The sequence below is a fragment of the Passer domesticus genome, chromosome Z (assembly GCF_036417665.1).
Source record: "Passer domesticus isolate bPasDom1 chromosome Z, bPasDom1.hap1, whole genome shotgun sequence".
Taxonomy (NCBI): Eukaryota; Metazoa; Chordata; class Aves; order Passeriformes; family Passeridae; genus Passer; species Passer domesticus.
In genome coordinates, this window is record NC_087512.1 from 75,990,027 (window position 1) to 75,996,973 (window position 6,947).

The 6,947-nt window shown below is 54.8% G+C and overlaps 1 long non-coding RNA gene across 1 annotated transcript; it reads left to right on the top strand.

Annotated features, from left to right (window-relative positions):
* The first annotated feature begins 266 nt into the window (after positions 1–266).
* Positions 267–1,307, top strand: LOC135289979 (uncharacterized). The gene is made up of 4 exons (XR_010352725.1): positions 267–325; positions 527–598; positions 686–784; positions 1,229–1,307. It is a non-coding gene; the product is annotated as an uncharacterized LOC135289979 (long non-coding RNA).
* Positions 1,308–6,947: the final 5,640 nt, after the last annotated feature.

The window sequence follows — 6,947 nt, forward strand, 5'->3', positions numbered from 1 at the left end:
AGGATTCTGAGAATCTTTCCCTGCTCCCTTCTGGATCCCTGAGGGATCCCACAGGATCACTGTCAGTGGGAGGAAGGAGCATTGATCTTTCAGTCCTCCTCCCGTGTGCTGTGCCAGTGTGTCCTTCCGTGTGCTCTGTGCAGTCACAGAGAAGAGCAGAGAGGGAAGGGGCCGGGCCCAGGGCTGTGCCCCGGGGCTGAGCCTTGTGGGCAGCCTGAGGATCTCCTGCAGTGCCACAGGAGCTCTTCTGTCCTGCCTTTCTTTGCAGCTGAACCTGCCGGTGAAGGTCCCACATCCAGGACTGAGGGTCTGGGAGATGCTGAGGGTAGGTCAAGGCCTTTCCCCTGAGAGAGCTGCCAGCTCAGAGCCCAAAGCTGGGCCAGGGAGGCAGCGCTGCAGGTGCCAGCACAGAACCATGCACGTGTGTGCCCGCGCCCTGCACGATCCCCTCACCGCTGCTGCGGCTCAGTGGTGCCCGTGCAGATCAGCAGAGATGGCAGAAGCTTCTGTGGCTGTTGAGTTACAGGTGTGTCTGCGGGGAGGACTTCTCAAGCTCCAGGGCTGGATGCTTGGCCCCAACCCAGCTCCCATGGCAGGGGTGAGTAGTGTGTCCCTGCTGACCCCACAGGCTGAGCCCCGCTTTTGTGGGATCCATTCCTGGGAAACGGAACTACTTTCTCTTAAGGTCCTCCAAAAGGAAAGACCCAAGTTTTTGCAGCCAAAAAGTCTCATGACTCAGATGAATTCCTGAGACAAACACAGAAGGAAGCACCCGGAGGACAAGGTGGGTGCCTTTCCCTCATGCTTCCCCTGGGACTCAGCAGCCGGGGGCTTTGGCTGCACATCTGGACACGCCGTGCCCGGCACAGCGGGAAGGGATCCATGGCAGCCTCACTGCCCCGCTGCTGCTTTCACGCCCTGCAGGGCTGTTTCCCAGCCTGGCCTGGCTGCAATTCCTCCCCAGCCTCTGCAGGATGGAATTTGGCATCAGCTGATAGGGTGCCCCCACTGTACTGTGGGCCTGAGATCCCCTGTCATTTCCCAGTCTCTGAGAAGATCAGGCGGTGCAGGTGTTTGCACAAGGGAGCGCACTGGCCCAGCCCCAATTACCTGGGCTTTTTCCTGATCTTTACCTTTGACTTAGACAAGCATTGCCTCCTGAAGGTGCCACCTCCCCAGTGGGGAATATTTCCATTTGATCCAGTTGTCCCTTTTTTCCTTTTTCAAGTGATGGACCAAAAGGCTGTTCAGGAGGAGGAACACTCAGGGAGAAGCAGTGGCTCATTGGCAGCCCTAGCTGCAGGAAGGAAGGCGATGCCAGACACGGGCACAGGCACAGCAGGTAATTGCTGTGCCGGGCTCAGCCCTGGCCGGGGCTGTGTGGCAGCAGCTCTTCCCCCAGGGCCTGCCCTTGCCTGGCCCAGCAGCAGCCAAAGCTGGAGGTGCCTCGGCTTCCAGGCCTCTGGAGCTGGTTCAGAGCCCCGGGGAAACGGGACGGGTGCAGCAACGTCCCTGGCGCTGCAGCTGCTGCGGAGCTGGCCCTGAGTGCCCAGAGGCCCAAGGCACAGGAGCAGCCCCGAGCGGGAGCCCTGCTGCCAGCCCAGGGCCAGAGCCAGCCCTGGCTCCCGACTGGGCAGGGGCTGCGCTGGGTCCTGACAGGGCCTGAGCCTGTCCCCTGGGGCTGGGGGAGCTGTCACGGGGCAGGGAGGGCCAGGGCTGGCATTGGCTGCTCAGGGATGGCTTTGGCCCGTGTCCCTGGCAGCAGCCACTGCCCAAGCAGCTGCGCTGCCCCCGGGCTCTCCTCCCGGCCTGCTGGGCTTTGTTGGCTGGCACAGCCTGTGCCCAGCGCCGGCAAGGTGCCTGCAGGCCCCAGCTCTGGGGGAAACAGAGAACGTCCTGCCCGTATCCACCGTGCTGCCAGCTCAGCAGTGCAGCACAGCACGGGCTCACGCTCTCCATCCCTCCCACAGATGCAGCCGGCACCACAAGACCTGTTACCGATGCCCAGGATGGCCTCGGAAGGGGTTTCTGTCAGGGAACAGTCTGCTGGCTAGGGTTACTGGCAGGCGTGCTTTCTTTGGAGCTTGTCTTCATGTTGTGCTGCTTTGGAATCGGGTATTCCTGGAAGAGAAAACAGTGAGAGTTTTGTTGCTCTCCCCCTCAAACACCTTCTTTTGAAAGTCTAACATGGTCAGGAAACATTCCCATTGAGACTGCAGTGGGGTTGTGGCCAGTCCATGATTGTCCAAATAACTCTGCTGAGGGTTCTGCTGCTGCCCAGTGCTTCCATTGGCCTCTCAATTGCTGGGCCTTTTCCTGGGGGCCCCGCTGGGGCTGCAGCCAGTGCTGGCTCCCACTGAGGCTGCCTGGCCAAGAGCAGCCCCAGGGGCACGGGGCAGAGGCAGAGGGAGGTGGGGAGGAGAAAGAGCAGGGCCGAGATTGCCCTTGAAAGGCAGAGGCGCTCTGGGGCCCGCTCCTGGCCAGGGACCCTGCCCAGAGCCGTGCCCTGCTGGCCGGGGCCTTGAGGGGCAGCTGTCCAGCTGGGCCCAGCTGTGCCAGCAGCTCCAGCCGTGCTGGGGAGCCTTGCCAGCTCTGGGCCCTGCTGTGCACGAGGGTCCCTGTGTGCCACTGGCAGCTGGGGCCTCAGCCACCTCCTCTCTGCACAGGAGCACCTCGGGACAGGAGTTGGAAGACGGTGGCTGCACCTCACACCCAGACAGCGTGAGCAGCCCCTCCAGCAGCAGGAATGGCCTGGACAGCCCTCTCAAGTGTTCTGTGAAGAGGACTCCAGAATAACCGTCTACGACGAAGCCTCCTCTTACACTGTAGATCCCACTGTCACCTGCTCTCCCCATAGGCCTCCCCAAGCTGCCTTCATCCCTTTTTTTATCTCAGTCTCTCCCATCCCAGCGAATCCGAATTCCTCTAGAGACCCCATGACCAGCCCAGCAACCTCCAGCCGCTCCTCAGACCAACACATCCCTCCCTCTGCCCCTGAGCCCTCTGGCCTTGCCCTCTAGGCAACACTGAAGGTGACACCCCACCCCCACCACCCCCCCGCTTGCAGGTTAGGCAATGGCCCATTCCTGTGTTGAAATAAAGAGATGGATCTGTGTTGTGGTTTGAAAGCAAAACCAGTGAGAGACTCCAAGTCAGAAATACAATTTATTAGGAAAAGGGAAAAAAAAACAAAATACATGCAATAATACAAAAGAAAAACCACTGACAGGGTCAGAATACAGCCTGACACCCTGCTAGTTAGGGTGGTGGTAGCAGTCCAGCTGAAATGGACTTGTGGAAGTGGTGATCCTGTCAAAACAATCTGGTAGCTCTCATCCTCTGGAAAAGCAGTGGGTAAGGGCAGCGGTTCCTCTGGGAATCCAGTGGAAAGACTGCTTGTTGTGTCCCAAAACCCAGATTATATCCAGCTGGGGATGCTTAGCTCCTCCCCCATGGGCAGAGCATCTCACAGTGGGCTGATATCATTCTGCCTCATGCTGTGGGTCCTTGATTAGCCATGAAACAGAAATGGCTCTGGGAGGGAGTTATCTCTGAGTCATGTGGCAAGACATTGATGGGCCCATTAACAGGAGATAAGGAAGAAACAATGCCCCTCCTGGTTTCAGCAGCTCTTGAGGATGGGAATAGAACATAATTTTATATTATAACCTAGGACATAATCTAACCCTTATTCTATTACCATCTGTACCCAAACCAATATCCTCTTACTATAGATATGTATCTATCTATATATATATGTATAATATAAAATGAAACTTTACACACAATTCTCGCTTCAAATTAGGTTAGATTTCCTTGTGGTACACAATGGCTTTCCCTGTCCTTCTGCATTACCCAGCCAGTGCAACCAGGTCCTTGAGCAAAAATTCCCACAGATGGGTCTGCCCCTGCTTGCGGTGGGATTAATCCAAACAGTCTTTCCTAAAATACCTTTCATGTGTATCACAGGAACTTTGTCTCCATCCCCTGTGTGCAGGGGTTCAGACTGGGCAGCACCAGGATTGATAGGTCCTCGGGTGTTGACCACCCAGATGGCTTTTGCTAAGTTCAGGTCCCAGTTCCTGAAGGCTCCTCCACCAAGTGCCTTCAGGATAGTATTAAGTAGTCTGTTGCATCGTTCAACTTTCCCGCCAGCTTGTGTGTGATAGGGGATATGATATGTCCTTTCAATGCCATGTTCTCTGGCCCAGGTGTTGATAAGGCCGTTCTTGAAATGAATTCCATTGTCCGACTCAATTCTCTCAGGGGTGCCTTGTCTCCACAGGATTTGCTTTTCTAGGCCCAAGATGGTGTTCCAGGCAGTAGCATGAGGCACAGGGTAGGTTTCCAACCACTCTGTGGTAGGTTCTACCATGGTCAGCATGTAGCGCTTGCCTTGGCAGGTTTGGGGAAGCGTGATGAGGTCAGTTTGCCAGGCTTCCCCATACCTGTACTTCAACCATCGCCCACCGTACCACAGAGGCTTCACCCGCTTGGCCTGTTTGATTGCAGTGCAGCTCTCGCAGTTGTGGATGACCTGTGAGATGTTGTCCATAGCAAGGCCCACCCTTCGGTCACGGGCCCATCGCTATGTTGCATCTCTCCCCTGACGACCAGAGGCACCGTGGGCCCAACGAGAGAGCTAGGAATGATTCTCCCTTGTGCTGCCAGTCTAGATCCACCTGTGATACTTTCACCTTGGCAGCTTGGTCCACCTGTTTGTTGTTGTGATGCTCTTCATTAGCCCGACTCTCGGGTACATACACATCCACATGTTGAATCTCACAGTCAGCCTCTCTACTCGGGTGGCAATGTCCTGCCAAATCTTGGTGGCCCAGATGGGTTTCCCTCTGCGCTGCCAGTTGGCCTTTTTCCAGCAATGCAGCCATCCCCACAGAGCATTAGCTGCCATCCATGAATCGGCATAGAGATAGAGCCTCGGCCACTTCTCTCGTTTGGCAATAGCCAAAGCCAGCTGGACGGCTTTAAGCTCTGCAACCTGACTCGATCCAGCTTGTCCCTCAGTAGCTTGTACAACTTGTCCTGTGGGGTTCCATGCTGCAGCTTTCTATTTCCGGTTAGTGCCTATAATTCAGCAGGAACCATTAGTGAAGAGGGCATATTGTCTGTCAGGCTCCGGTAGCTCACTATATGGTGGGGCTTCCTTGGCACGTGCCACTTGCTCCTCTTCTTCTTCAGAAGACAATCCAAAAATCTCCCCTTCAGGCCAGTTTGATAGAATTTCCAGAATGCCAGGGCCATTCGCATTTCCAATCTGGGTGCGCTGGGTGATGAGGGCAATCCATTTGCTCCATGTGGTGTCGGTGGCGTGATGTGTGGAAGGAACATTTCCTTTAAACATCCAGCCCAGCACTGGTAGCTGGGGTGCCAGAAGCAGCTGCGTTTTGGTGCCAGTTACTTCTGAGGCAGCTTGAACTCCTTCGTAGGCAGCCAAGATTTCCTTCTCTCTGGGAATGTAGTTTGCTTCAGAGCCTTCATAGCTCCATCTCCAGAATCCTAGTGGTCAGCCTTGAGTCTCACCAGGCACCTCTACCAAAGAGTCCAGGACAAACCATGGTTCCCAGCTGCAGAGTAGAGCATTCTTCACCTCTGGTCCTATCCTGACTGGGCCAAAGGCTACCGCATGAGCGATTGCCTGCTTAATCTGGGCAAGGGCTTGTTGCTGTTCAGGACACCAGTGGAAATCGTTCTTCTTGTGGGTGACAAGGTAGAGAGGGCTCACAATCTGCCTGTCCTCGGGAATGTGCATTCTCCAAAAGCCTACGGCACCTAGGAAAGCTTGTGTTTTCTTCTCCTTGGTAGGTGGAGACAGAGCGTTGATCTTGTTGATTAACAGGAGATAAGGAAGAAAACTATGCCCCTCCTGGTTTCAGCAGCTCTTGAGGATGGGAATAGAATACATGTTTATACTGTAACCTAGAACAAGCAGTCACCCCAGTGTCCAGGTGGCAGCAGCAGCAAAGCCCACCCAGCACCAGCACTGACTGAGCTCCATGCCCAGGAGGAGCCGTGGATGCCCACGGTGTGGGCAGGCAGAAGCCAGGCAGGGGCTGCTGTTGAAATGGAGGTTTTGGGGGGTTCAATTAAGTTAGCAATATGTGGACTAAGCATTTAAATTTTAAATTGTAGAATTATGTGTTGAATTTTAACCTTTTACTTAAGAAACCTCTGCCAAGGTACAAAGGGCATAGGAAAATGCAAATTTCTGAAGCTTCTTGCTATTGTGAGTCTGACCAAAACTTCCCTCATTTTTTGCCTCTCGATCGTCATGAAAGCCAAGACCACCGGGGAAAGGGAAAGATCCTGTTCTAAAAATCCAGGTCTGTCTGGTCCACCAAGCCAGATTATTGCCTACGGGTGTGTTTGCTCAACTCATGGAACAACACTGCACCCAAGAAGGGGCAGTGTGCTCTCCTTCGCCTGCATCACCTAGCAACGCTAGTGCTGGAATTTCTCCACCCTTCTGACTTGGCTGGACTTTCTCTCTGGAATGACCTTCCCGGAGGTCACCACAAAAGGACACTCCACTCACCGTACATCAACCACCGTGACAGATGGACTGAGATGGGAGAGGGCTCTCCCCTCAAGGACTGGGACATGCGACCCCTACATGGAAAAGCTCCCCTCTTCTTCCCAAAAGGACTGAGACTGAAATCCCTACCGTAGGGTGAGGGAAGGCGTGCGTGGGGACCAAAGCAAGTTTTGCAAGCGACCACGGGACCGAGAACACAATGGTTCCTGCCTACGACATCTGCTGCTGACGACACCTGTTCCTGGTGGACAACTGATGGACTCCTTGTACCCTTTATCAATAGGCTATTTTGAAATGGGTCCCCTTCCCCCATTTCAAAAGGACTATAAAAAAGGTTAGACCTGACTGATACCTTTGAGATCTCCCCTGACGTGAAGACGACAGGCCTCTTCGT